Source organism: Oncorhynchus nerka, linkage group LG9a (genome assembly GCF_034236695.1).
Source record: "Oncorhynchus nerka isolate Pitt River linkage group LG9a, Oner_Uvic_2.0, whole genome shotgun sequence".
Taxonomy (NCBI): domain Eukaryota; kingdom Metazoa; phylum Chordata; class Actinopteri; order Salmoniformes; family Salmonidae; genus Oncorhynchus; species Oncorhynchus nerka.
This window is the reverse complement of record NC_088404.1, coordinates 42,717,685-42,731,506: the sequence shown is the minus strand read 5'-3', so window position 1 is coordinate 42,731,506 and position 13,822 is coordinate 42,717,685.

Sequence of the window (13,822 nt, the reverse complement as noted above, 5' to 3'; positions counted from 1 at the left end):
CCCTTGGGTTTTGGAATGGGAGGAGAGGCTTCCAGGCCCTCCTCAGAGAGGACCCAAGGGGACATGGTGGCTACCTCCATCCTCCTGCTATGTTCTCCCTAGGGGCTGACAGGGGGACGTTGTATTATGCACGTCAGCCCCCATTTTGCAGACGCTGTATGGCCTATGGTCACATATTCGCCTCATGCAGTGCAAGAAAATGCAGATTTTGTGCATCTGAGGATCACGAGGCGAGGATTGTGACAAGCCTAAGACGTGCCATGGGTGTGGCTCGTCAGCACACCTGTGGAGGGGTGCCCGGCCCGTCAGAGGTCATATGCGTCTGCGGCTGGGGGGAGCAGGAGCGGGGGATGGGGGAAGAAGAGGAGGGGAAGGAAGCACGCCTCATGACCAGAGTTCAGGTCCAGAGGGGAAGGCCACAAGGAAGGAGGAGGAGCCAGAAGCGGCGGATGGAAGAGAGAAGGAAACGGAAGGCACGGGAGTAGGAGAACCAGAAAAAGCGGCGGAAGAAGGCAACCGAGTGGAGGAGCATGAGAGAGAAGAAAGCGAGGGAGGAGTGGTGGAGAAGGAGACGGTGGAAGAGAAAGTGGACTGGGGGGAAAGTGCCATGGTGGAAGAGATGAGGGGTATGGTGGAGGAGCTGGCGGGGGGGGAGGGTGGTATCTCTTCACTGCCGCCATCACCAAAGAAGAGTATGAAGAGGAGGGGGCGATTGGCCGACAGTGAGGGGGAAGGGATGGCCAAGAGAGTGATGGGGGCGGGAGAAACCTCTGGGTTGCTGCTGGTTTCCCCAGGCCCTCAACTTCTGTTGGGTGGGGACACACATAACAAGACTCAGGACTGGGTACAAGAGGAGGTGGGGAGTTTTTTGTTTTGGGACTTTTGTCCAAACCAGCTGCAACACTGGGGAGGGGGAGGATTGTGGTGGTAGACCCAGGGTGCAGGGCACTCCGGAGCCAAACACTATTCCTGCATCCTGGGAGGGTGTGATGGAGGAAGAGGGTGGGATGTCGGGATTACGGATGGTGTTCTCACCGGTAGATATGGAGCAGGGGAGCATCGTGTGAGTCTCCTGTTTTATGTTTTTTTCTGTCTGGGTTTAGAATTTGAGTGTATTAAATGTATTTATTTTTCTTGGAGTCTAATTTTACTTTTGTTAGTTTAAATGTAAGGGGTTTAAGGGATTTTGTTAAGAGGAGGGCGGTTTTTAGTTATTTGGAGGGTGTGGGGTTTGATTTTTGTTTTTTACAGGAGGTTCACCTGAGGGATGGAGGGGTTGTTATTATGTTTAAGAGGGAGTGGGACAAGGGGGAGTCGGTTTGGGGTGTTGGGGGGGTGCACTTATCGGGGGTAGGGATTTTGTGTGGGCACAGGGAGGTAAAAGTGGAGGATTCTTTCGTGGTAATGCAGGGGAGGGTTATAGGGGTGGATGTCACGATAAGGGATTGTACACCAAGTCACTTGGCTCTGTCATAACCTCACATGGTCTCTCCTATCATTGCTATGCAGACGACACACAATTAATCTTCTCCTTTCCCCCTTCTGATGACCAGGTGGCGAATCGCATCTCTGCATGTCTGGCAGACATATCAGTGTGGATGACGGATCACCACCTCAAGCTGAACCTCGGCAAGACGGAGCTGCTCTTCCTCCCGGGGAAGGACTGCCCGTTCCATGATCTCGCCATCACGGTTGACAACTCCATTGTGTCCTCCTCCCAGAGCGCTAAGAACCTTGGCGTGATCCTGGACAACACCCTGTCGTTCTCAACTAACATCAAGGCGGTGGCCCGTTCTTGTAGGTTCATGCTCTACAACATCCGCAGAGTACGACCCTGCCTCACACAGGAAGCAGCGCAGGTCCTAATCCAGGCACTTGTCATCTCCCGTCTGGATTACTGCAACTCGCTGTTGGCTGGGCTCCCTGCCTGTGCCATTAAACCCCTACAACTCATCCAGAACGCCGCAGCCCGTCTAGTGTTCAACCTTCCCAAGTTCTCTCACGTCACCCCACTCCTCCGCTCTCTCCACTGGCTTCCAGTTGAAGCTCGCATCCGCTACAAGACCATGGTGCTTGCCTACGGAGCTGTGAGGGGAACGGCACCTCAGTACCTCCAGGCTCTGATCAGGCCCTACACCCAAACAAGGGCACTGTGTTCATCCACCTCTGGCCTGCTCGCCTCCCTACCACTGAGGAAGTACAGTTCCCGCGCAGCCCAGTCAAAACTGTTCGCTGCTCTGGCCCCCCAATGGTGGAACAAACTCCCTCACGACGCCAGGACAGCGGAGTCAATCACCACCTTCCGGAGACACCTGAAACCCCACCTCTTTCAGGAATACCTAGGATAGGATAAAGTAATCCTTCTCACCCCCCTCCCTTAAAAGATTTAGATGCACTATTGTAAAGTGGCTGTTCCACTGGATGTCTTAAGGTGAACGCACCAATTTGTAAGTCGCTCTGGATAAGAGCGTCTGCTAAATGACTTAAATGTAAATGTAAATGTAAATTGTAAATTTAGATTAGTGGTGGTGTATGGGCCACAGGTGGTGGCAGACAGAAGGGAGATGGTGGACTGTCTGACGCCCCTGTGTGTCACAAATAGGAAATTAGTGATAGGGGGGGATTTTAATACAGATTTAGGAAGAGGGGGGATAGCAGTGCGGGCGCCATTGCCAGGCTAATGGCTTGCCATGGTCTGGTAGATGGTGGTCTGCACACTACTCCGAAAATGGACGGTCCTACATGGCGTAACTCCAGGGGGGTTGAGCGGAGGCTCGACTATATTTTTGTACCCAGGTCTTTGGGTAAGTTGTCTGGGCGGCTGTTGCCTGTTTTCTTTTCGGATCACGACGGGGTGCTCCTGCAGGTGGGGTCGCCAGTCTGCCTCTTTGGTAGAGGGTACTGGAAGCTAGATCGGGATGTGCTGGAGGAGCAGGCTTTTGTTGACGGGTTTTATGGTTTCTTTTTGAGGCTTGAGGGCCTCCGGTCCATGTGCGAGGGGGTGTTAGAGTGGTGGGAATTAGTTAAGGTGAGGATTAGGGCTTTTATAATAGGGTATTGCAAGAGGAAAAAAAGGGAGGAGAGGAGGGAGGTGGATCTTATCCAGAGGTTAATTGAACTCGAATACGAGGCAGGCAACCTCGGCGGGTCGTTTGACTGGGAGAGATCCGCAACCCTAAAGGCGCAGCTCAGGGAGTTGCAAGAGCGGAAGGCTCGAGCTTTCCTTGAGCGAGCGCATAGTGGCTTTCTAGAACATAATGAGACTTGTTCTGCTATGTTCTTTAAGTTGGTTAGGGCAAGACAGAGTAGGAAGGTAATGCATGGTGTTAGGGAAGAAAATGGTAGTATAGTTAGAGAACCAGAGGATATGGTCAGGGTGACAACTGATCATTTCCAAGGTTTATTTAAGGAAAGGGAAATAGATGTAGAGCAGGGAAATGTGTTTTTAGAACACTTGTCCAGGCGGTTGCCGGAGGACATTAGAGAAGTGATGGAGGCCCAGATCTCACTAGAAGAGGTTGAGAGCGCTCTTAGGAGGATGGGAAAAGGGAAGGTGCCTGGGATAGATGGGCTGCCGGCTGAGTTTTATCTCAAGTTTTGGGGTATACTTGGACCAGTGGTCCTCAAAGTCTTGAAGGCCATCCTTGAGACGGGGGTCCCGGGGGGATCAATGGCTGTTGGTGTGCTGTCACTTTTATATAAGAAGGGGGAAGTAATAGACCTTGGCAACTGGCGGCCGTTGACCATGCTGTGTGTAGATTACAAGCTACTTGCAAAGGTTTTAGCAGACCGGTTGCGCACAGCCCTTCCCTACGTCGTTCATGAGGATCAGACATGCGGGGTAGAGGGCCGCTCTATTAGATGGAACCTACAGTTAATCAGGGACTCCATCGCTTGGGTTGAAGATAGAGGTCTGCCTTTAACCTAGCGCAGCCAGCGCTAGATCAGGCGAAAGCCTTCGATCGCGTGAATAGATCCTTTTTATTCATAGTGTTAGGTCGATTAGGATTTGGGGAGAAGTTTATAGGATGGATTCGTACATTATATGTCGGAGCGGGGTGCCGAGTTAGTGTAAATAGTCACTTGGGTGATGTTTTTGACCTCTCGTCTGGGGTCAGGCAGGGGTGCCCACTCTCGGCTCTCCTCTTCGTTCTGTACATGGAGCCTCTGGGGGCTGCCATTAGGGCAGACACAGGGGTGGAAGGTTTGCTGATCCCTGGAAGTGGTGGGCTGCGTGTTAAGATGACGCAGTACGCCGACGACACTTCCTTGCTGTTGTGCAAGGACTCGTGCCTGACAAGGTCCCTTGCCATCTTTGGGGATTTCACCCGAGCGTCGGGAGCAGTTCTGAACCATGCAAAGTCTTCAGTCAAGTTTTTCGGAAGATGGCGCGGTAGAACGGATGTGCCTGGGGGGGTTATCTCTCTGTGAGGGGGCCCTGAGGATTCTCGGGGTCCATTTTGAGACCTCCGGCTCAGCGACGCTAAACTGGAACATGCATATCGCAGTGGTACAGAGGAAGCTAGCAATGTGGAAAGCTAGGTATTTGTCTTTTATGGGCAAAGTCCTGGTCCTAAAGGTGGATGTGTTGCCGTCTCTTTTGTATTTGGCATACATCTACCCATTGCCGGCTTGTCTGAGGAGGCCTCTAGTGAGGCTTGTGTTTCAGTTTATGTGGAGTGGCAGGTGCGAGTGGGTCGCCAGGGCACGCATGATCTGTCCCATCGGGGAGGGAGGTAGGGGGTACCACATTTCCCCTCAAGCTGGACTCAATTTTTGTTTCCTTCTTGTTAACGGAGCTTGCTCAGCCAGTGATACACCCGTCCGGTTACCTCCTGCGGGTGTTTTTCTCGTATCAGGCGAGAAGCATAATGGTGTGGTCTAACACGGGTCCTCGGGCGGAACAGCTGCCGTGGCACTTTGGTCATGCGGCCAAGTGGCTGCGTGCGCACCCTGAGGTTGAAGTTGCCCGAGTAGGTTTAGATCACAGGCACCTGTACGAGGAGGTCAGAAAGGCAGGGAGTCCGGCGCCTGTAGTGGGCATCTCGGAAGTGGTCTGGGAGGGAGTGCAGGCGCGGGGTCTGGATAACAGGCTCAAGGACCTGAATTGGTTGAGCCTTCATAAGTGTTTGCCGGCACGTTCCATCTTGTACCGGTATAATTTGGTGCAATCCCCCACCTGTCTAAGATCCTCTTGTGGCAGGGAGGAGACTGTGCGCCATGTCTTTTGGGACTGTGCCTTTGCCGGAGTAGTATGGGCTAGGGCACGGGTGTTGTTAGGTTTGGTAAAGGGGATTTTGTATTGACGTGGGCCAGGTTAGAGAGGGGTGTAGGGAGAGCGAGAGGGACGGATAGGGACAGGTTTCTGCTCTGGCTTCTCATGAGTCTCTTTAAACGGGGCTGTGGGAAGCAAGGCAGAACATGGTGAAGACAGGGAAAGATTGTGGGGTGGAAGGGATAGTGAGGAGGGTGGAAGGAGATTTGAGGGGAGGATGAAGAGGGAGGAGAGGAAGTGGGGGCAGCATGCTGCTCGGGAGAGGTGGAAGGGGGATTTAGGGCTGGGTGTCATTTAGATTTGTAAGAGGATAGATTAGGGACGGGGAGATAGGGAGAGGTATTTTGTAGGGTAACGGGGAGGGAAGATGCTCCCTTGAGGTTTTGTTTGTGGTTTATGTTTTAGTTTAATTCGTTTATTTAAAATACCATTATTTGTGTATGTATGTAAATTATGAGTTGTAAAGAATGAATGGTATTGAAGATAATAAACTATTTTTATTAAAAAAAAAAAAATAGGCTGTATAGGTTTTCATGTTCCGTTTGTTGTTTTGTAGATTTAAGTTATTTCATGTATCGTTCATTTTCCATTAAAGAACATGAGTAACCACCACGCTGCATTTTGGTCTGCTTCTCCTTCTACAGACGAACGTCGTTACAGAATCACCCACCACACCAGGACCAAGCAGCGTGGTGACAGGCAGCGACAGCAGAAGCAACAAAGAGAGGAATGGACATGGGAGGATGAATTGTTCGGAGAAGGACCCTGGGATCAGCCTGGAGAATATCGCCGCCCCAAAGAAGAACTGGAGGCGGCGAGAGCTGAGAGGCGCTGGTATGAGGAGAAGCAACAGCGGCAGCAGGAGCAACAATATCGGGACTGCACTACTTGGGAGGAAATAGACAGGTGGGCGGTCGACCCAAGGAGAGTGCCGGAGCCCGCCTGGGATTCTCTGGAGCAGTGCGAAGAGGGTTATAGGAGAATGGAGTTGGAGAGACAAGCACGGCGGCGCGGAAGGAAGCCCGAGAGTCAGCCCCAAAAATGTATTGGGGGGGGCTCAGGGAGGGTGTGGCAGAGTCAGGAGTCAGACCTGAGCCAACTCTCCCTGTTTATCGTGAGGAGCCAAGGAGGAGACCAGAACCAGAGCCGGTGTTAGAGGTGAGCGAAGCAGAGACTGTGAAGGAGTTAATGGGGAAATTGGAGGAGAGAGTAATGAGGGAGTTGCTAGTTTGGTGCTTTAGGTACGATATTCGTCCAACGGAGCGTGTTGGGGATTTGATGGCAACTGGGTCAGCGCTCCATACTCGTCCTGAGGTGCGTGTTAGTCGGCTGGTGAAAATTGTGCCAGCCTCACACACTAGGCCTCCTGTGTACCTACCTAGCCTTGCACGTCCTGTGCCAGCCCTGCTCTCAGGCTCTCCAGTACACCTTCACGGTCCGGTCCATCCTGTGCCACCTTCACACACCAGCCCTCCGGTGGCAGCTCCCCGCACCAGGCTTCCTGTGCGTGTCCTCGGCCCAGTACCACCAGTGCCAGCACCACGCATCAGGCATACAGTGTGCCTCGCCTCTCCAGCGCTGTCGGAGTCTCCCACCTGTTCAGCGCTGTCCGAGTCTTCCTCCTCTCCTGCGCTGCCAGAGCCTCCCGCCTGTTTAGCGCAGCCAGAGCCTTCCTCCTCTACAGCGCTGCTGGAGTCTCCCGCCTGTTTAGTGCAGCCAGAGCCTTCCTCCTCTCCTGCGCTGCCGGAGTCTCCCGCCTGTTTAGCGCAGCCAGAGCCTTCCTCCTCTACAGCGCTGCTGGAGTCTCCCGCCTGTTTAGCGCAGCCAGAGCCTTCCTCCTCTCCTGCGCTGCCGGAGTCTCCCGCCTGTTTAGCGCTGCCAGAGCCTTCCTCCTCTACAGCGCTGCTGGAGTCTCGTGCCTGTTCAGCGCAGCCAGAGCTGCCAGCCTGCATGGAGCAGCCAGAGCTGCCAGCCTGCATGGAGCAGCCTGAGCTGCCAGCCTGCATGGAGCAGCCTGAGCTGCCAGCCTGCATGGAGCAGCCTGAGCGGTCAGTCTGCATGGAGCAGCCAGTTCTGTCACGCCTTGGTCTTAGTATTTTGTGTTTTCTTTATTTATTTGGTCAGGCCAGGGTGTGACATGGGTTTATTTTGTGGTGTGTTTTTGTATTGGGGTTTTAGTAGGTATTGGGATTGTGGCTGAGTAGGGTTGTCTAGGAAAGTCTATGGTTGCCTGAGGCGGTTCTTAATCAGAGGCAGGTGATTATCGTTGTCTCTGATTGGGAACCATATTTAGGCAGCCATATTCTTTGAGTGTTTCGTGGGTGATTGTTCCTGTCTCTGTGTTTGTTGTCACAAGATAGGCTGTATAGGTTTTCACGTTCCGTTTGTTGTTTTGTAGATTTAAGTTATTTCATGTATCGTTCATTTTCCATTAAAGAACATGAGTAACCACCACGCTGCATTTTGGTCCGCTTCTCCTTCTACAGACGAACGTCGTTACACTGACCGAAGTAGTTCCTGCTTCCGAGCTGGCCAGTCAGAGTAGAGACTGGGCGTGGTTTAAACTCACTCAGCCTATCGTTGATTGTTGGCGCATGAGCTGGTCCCAGCCCCTAGGCACTTCAATTGATAGATGTAGCTGTTGCTGTGTAGAATATCTATGCGCTCAGACTCTCAATACAGTTGTCACACACCTGGCTCCTGTTATCTAACAAAATACCGTTTGTTCTCGCAACACTATGTTCTGTATGTGTCCCAGCTCATTAATTAAATAGATAAATGCTTTTTGAGTCCCCCTTTTGACTGTCACTCATTATCATTTATTTCAGCGGTCCCAACATAGTAATATGTTAATAGCATTTCATGAAAATAATAAATATATATATATATATTTTTTTTTTTACAGAAACACAGAAAATCAAGAGTCCTAGAAATAAGAACCTTTCACAACGGAATCATCCACACAAAACTAACACAGTCACACAGGTGAAGATAGCCCACAATACAGTGATCATGACATTTTCCCATTTTCCAAACATACTGTCAATCCAATTAGTCAGAGACGTATCCACCCCAGAGTTCTCTGCCAGCTCGTGAGCAAGGGTGGTTAAACCAACCAGGGCCTTGGTCACTGATCCATCCGGAGCTGTGTCATCGGGGATGAAATCACAACATTCTGCTCAGAACCTCATACACCCCCCCCACCCTTTTCAGCCAGTGACATATACAAGACTATTCTATTCTGTCATCCCATCAACCTAGTTGCAGCTGTTATCACCAGAAGATGCTTGATTCCTATCCAGAACTCATCAGGTAACCCCCTTGGAACTCCAATGCTATCAATGTAAACTCTATTGTCAAAATATCCTGATGGAGCACTCCTTCTCACTCTTCTACCTGACTCTGGGTAAGAGTAAAGACTCTTTCCTATGGCAAGCTCTATGTTCTTACTTCCCCTACGTCCCATCCATGTGTGGTGTAGCGAGCCATACAATAATAATATCCTCCTGTAACTGTGAAAGGGGGAAGTCTGGATGTAATCGGCACCTGGGGACAGATATCACAGATCAACGCAACTGTCATTGTTCATCTCCCTGCCCTCTGGAATAGAGGCCATTCAGGCCATTCCCCTAGGTGAACAATTCCATCAAATGGAAAGGGAATGGTTATGAACTGAGGTTTATACTATACCTGGCTTTGTACTGAATCCATTCTAACCATAGGTTAGAATCCCCATAACCAGTTTCCACCTCAATCACTTCCTTAAGGAATAATGATATAGCTGACAAACAAAATTAATTTATTACATTTTGGCAAAATTGTAAACACAACACTATACTTACTGCACATGCATATACTGTACACCACACACCAGTACATAACTTATTTATCATTACAATCACGAGTTTAGCATTTCTTTATAGCACTTCCAAATTAAATACAATTCTAAGCTTGAGTTTACAGCGCACTGATGACGCAAGATCAAAGTGGCAAGCTTTCTAGCTCCCAATAATAGTCACAAAATCAAATCAGCCAAAAATATACAGCTTTTTAGAGTACAAATAATGCTACAAAATCATATCAGCAAATCAATAAACTGAGTAAGCAGTTAGATAAAGAGCATTTGTTAAAGCACACATTTGTTTATTTGCAGTTATGTTAGAGAATGTTATAATTAGCCATAACAAAGAGAATGATGTTCTACTTTTCAAATCCATGATCAACATTAATTATGTTTTAACAGTTTTTTTGGCAAAATGACAAAAGTATTCTCAATTTATCTTAATGATGTAGGGAGAATGGATACGTGCTTTTCTTTAAAGCTAGAATCCTTAGTTGCATTTTGACATACATTTTTGACTTCTTGAAGAATATAATTTATAAATGCCTCATGAACTTAGTTCAACTGTCGTACCCCATCAGAACAAGGTATATACCCTTGTTTTACTCCAATGTTTGTAAATAATGTAAATGTCAGCAAACACTGTCTTGATATCAAACTCTACATGTGATATCATGGATGGTCAGTCCTTGCTTCCATAACTCTGTCTATGAATTTGAGTGTTACATTTCTCCAGCCCCATCCCTTAACTTTTTAGAGAAACAGAGGAAGGGATAGCGCTTAATTTATTATTTGCCTTTCTTTCTTTTTTTTGGGGGGGGGGGGGTGTATATATCCTTTAATATTGCAGATATATTGTAGGTTCTATCAATTTAATTGTTTGTATAATTTCTAATCCCCTCATAAAAAAACCCATCTCTATACCTTTTCCCCCCTAACCCTACCATCCCTACCCTGATTTGATTAAACTAGCAAACAACAATACTTTCAGCTATTTTCGCTCACATCTACGCTACCTGTAGTTAAATAGGTATACATAAATCCCTAATTTCCTCTTTCTTCAAGTGCTAGGTTTTCACCCACAGCGGCCAATCCACCATTCATTCTGACCTTAACTCCAACCCTCCGATGTCCACAGGGATAACGCTTTGTTATTGTTTCATTTAAGGATTTTAGCTTGAAGGCTTATTTGTCCCCCTAAAAATGAATAGCACATTGTTAGAGCTTTGAAATGAATCACGTGTGTTCCCACATCACCTCCACACAAGTGGTACCTCGAACTGCATTCAACTCCCTCCATTATACTCATTAATTAATGCTATATCTTTTGTTTTCAGGAGATCCAGGGATATACAGATGCAGTATCTTAATTTGACCCTGCTTCTCACAGCAGGCAAATAATCCTGCAGCAATAAATGGCCATTTTTGTCTGGGTTGATACTTTTTTCGTTAGGAAAAATCAAGTCTGACATTTTTTAAAGTGGAAATATATTAGAAGCCTTAAGATAGCAGATCTGTACATGCAGACCATTAGGCTTACTTCTACTCTTACAGGTGTTCATATTTGCGTAATAAAACGTTATAGTCTGATGACCACTGGGATTGGAGAACCACATGTAAGATCACCCAGGACACCTGTATCTGTCTAACATTAACGTATGATTACATATGCTTTTCAGGGTTGAAATCAGCAATGTAACATGTAGCCTGCCAGGGTTTATGAACTGATAGACAAAACAATGTTGGAGTTTTATTTTATTTTTATAATTAAAATTATTATACAAAATTCGTGCAAGATTTTGCTGCGAAGAGACAGAATCATTAGATAATTTGTTTTGGTACTGTCCATATGTAGCTTTTTTTTGGTCGCAGATTCAGGAATGGCTGAAAAACCACAACATTTACTTGAAACCATCTTTGCAAATAGCACTGCTGGGTGGTCAGTCGATCAATAATATAATAGTACTTTTAGTAATGCTGGATGGGTTTTAGAGATAGATGGGAGAGGTTGATGGTAGCTGAAGGGTAAAAACATTTTTTATAACTAATGTAAAAGGTACCATGTACTGTGTCCCGTGTCCATAAAATGTATATAGTATGTATAAGCTGGAAGTAGAAGCCTAAGTATTGTTGTCCATTAGTTTACTCCAATTAGGGGAGGGGAGGTAGGGTTAGGGGAAAAGAATAAAGGAAAATACACTGCTCAAAAAAATAAAGGGAACACATAAACAACACAATGTAACTCCAAGTCAATCACACTTCTGTGAAATCAAACTGTCCACTTAGGAAGCAACACTGATTGACAATAAATTTCACATGCTGTTGTGCAAATGGAATAGACAACAGGTGGAAATTATAGGCAATTAGCAAGACACCCCCAATAAAGGAGTGGTTCTGCAGGTGGTGACCACAGACCACTTCTCAGTTCCTATGCTTGCTGGCTGATGTTTTGGTCACTTTTGAATGCTGGCGGTGCTTTTACTCTAGTGGTAGCATGAGACGGAGTCTACAACCCACAGGTAGCTCAGGTAGTGCAGCTCATCCAGGATGGCACATTAATGCGAGCTGTGGCAAGAAGGTTTGCTGTGTCTGTCAGCGTAGTGTCCAGAGCATGGAGGCGCTACCAGGAGACAGGCCAGTACATCAAGAGACGTGGAGGAGGCCGTAGGAGGGCAACAACCCAGCAGCAGGACCGCTACCTCCGCCTTTGTGCAAGGAGGAGCAGGAGGAGCACTGCCAGACCTGTATCCAATTGAGCACATCTGGGACATCATGTCTCGCTCCATCCACCAACGCCACGTTGCACCACAGACTGTCCAGGAGTTGGCGGATGCTTTAGTCCAGGTCTGGGAGGAGATCCCTCAGGAGACCATCCGCCACCTCATCAGGAGCATGCCCAGGCGTTGTAGGGAGGTCATACAGGCACATGGAGGCCACACACACTACTGAGCCTCATTTTGACTTGTTTTAAGGACATTGCATCAAAGTTGGATCAGCCTGTAGTGTGGTTTTCCACTTTAATTTTGAGTGACTCCCAAACCAGACCTCCATGGGTTGATAAATTTGATTTCCATTGATCATTTTTGTGTGATTTTGTTGTCAGCACATTCAACTATGTAAAGAAAAAAGTATTTAATAAGAATATTTCATTCATTCAGATCTAGGATGTGTTATTTTAGTGTTCCCTTTATTTTTTTGAGCAGTGTATATTTAAAAAAATAAGAAAGAAAGAAATATATGGGGGATTGGAAATAATGCAAACAACTACATTGATAGAACCCACAATCTATCTGCAATATTAAAGCTGATCTAACCCCTATTTTTTTACAAACATTCAAATAAAACACGTAGCTATGTATTCAGTATTTTACTCCAGTTTCCTAAATGTACATTATATTACATTTCTTCTCCTGTTCCCAATCTAGTACAGTAACCGTCTCACAACAGTGACTACAACCATATAGGTAATGTGTCTCCATCCAGCGCAAACTGCACTACAGGGAGCGATCAGAGTTGGCTGGACTCTCTATAGTAAATACAGACACTCAGGCACTGAGGTAGCCACAGTCAGCGACCTGTAGACCTCTAGCAGGAAAAATACAATGGCACAGATCATCCATAACTCTCTGACACTATAACTATTCATAGTAAAAAGCTGCAAAGCTTACTCATATTGACAGAGCTTACTCATATTGACAGAGCTTACTCATATTGACAGAGCTTACTCATATCTCGATTGCTACTAGCTAGAAATTATTGAAACTAAAGTGGGATTCTCATTACAGTATTAGTTAATTGCACACATTCCCCTTTTATTCAGGATCTGTAATGTTAAGGAACAATTTGAAAGAGACTCAGCCTGGGCTGGGACCATGACTCATCATGAGGTGTGGATGTGTAGAAGATGATCCACTCTTTCATTAATGCAACGACTTGAACTAATTTTCGCTACGTGGTGAACCACTTTGAATCAAAGGCCAGCATCCTAATATCCCCACTTCTCCAAACATTGTTAATGGATCATTTGTATCCGTTATTCCGGATATTAACTCAAACGTTAAACATCTATGGGCTCTGTATACTTGCTTTTGTTGAATTCCATTCAGCCACAAATGAATGGATCACTAACTCCGGTTACCCCACCCATTCCAACTTTCTCATGTGGCCCAGAACATTCAAATTAATCTCTTGGCAAAGTGGAGGTAAAATAATAGCAAAATGTCTTATGCTCTGAGCTGGGGCTTTTGTGCAGAACAAATGGTGGTGCTGTACAGTGTTGTCCCTGGGTCAAGGGGTAGAACTTTTTAGCTTTATATATTTTTTATATCAAACTTAGAAATGTGTTGTTTTCACATATGTAGACACTGGTATTGTGCTTGGGATAATAAAAATGAGGTTGAAAAGTGGTGAATTTGCCCTTTAAAGGCAGTTAGTGCTCTCTCTCTTAACATCATGTTATTCCTCTTTCCCTCTGAGTATAACAACCTAATGAGAAGCGTACCTAATGAAATTCACTAACAAGAGCAGAGTAGCCCTGCAGTGATCCTTGGGAGTGACCCATAACTCTCTGCAGAGGAGTTAGGTGTTGATGATGGTTTTTACGATCAGCCAAACACCCAGAATCCTAAATTATAATACTGTTAATTGCCTGAATCTTTTCATTCTGCAATAGGTGATAGTGCTTATTCAAGGGTAATTATATGGAT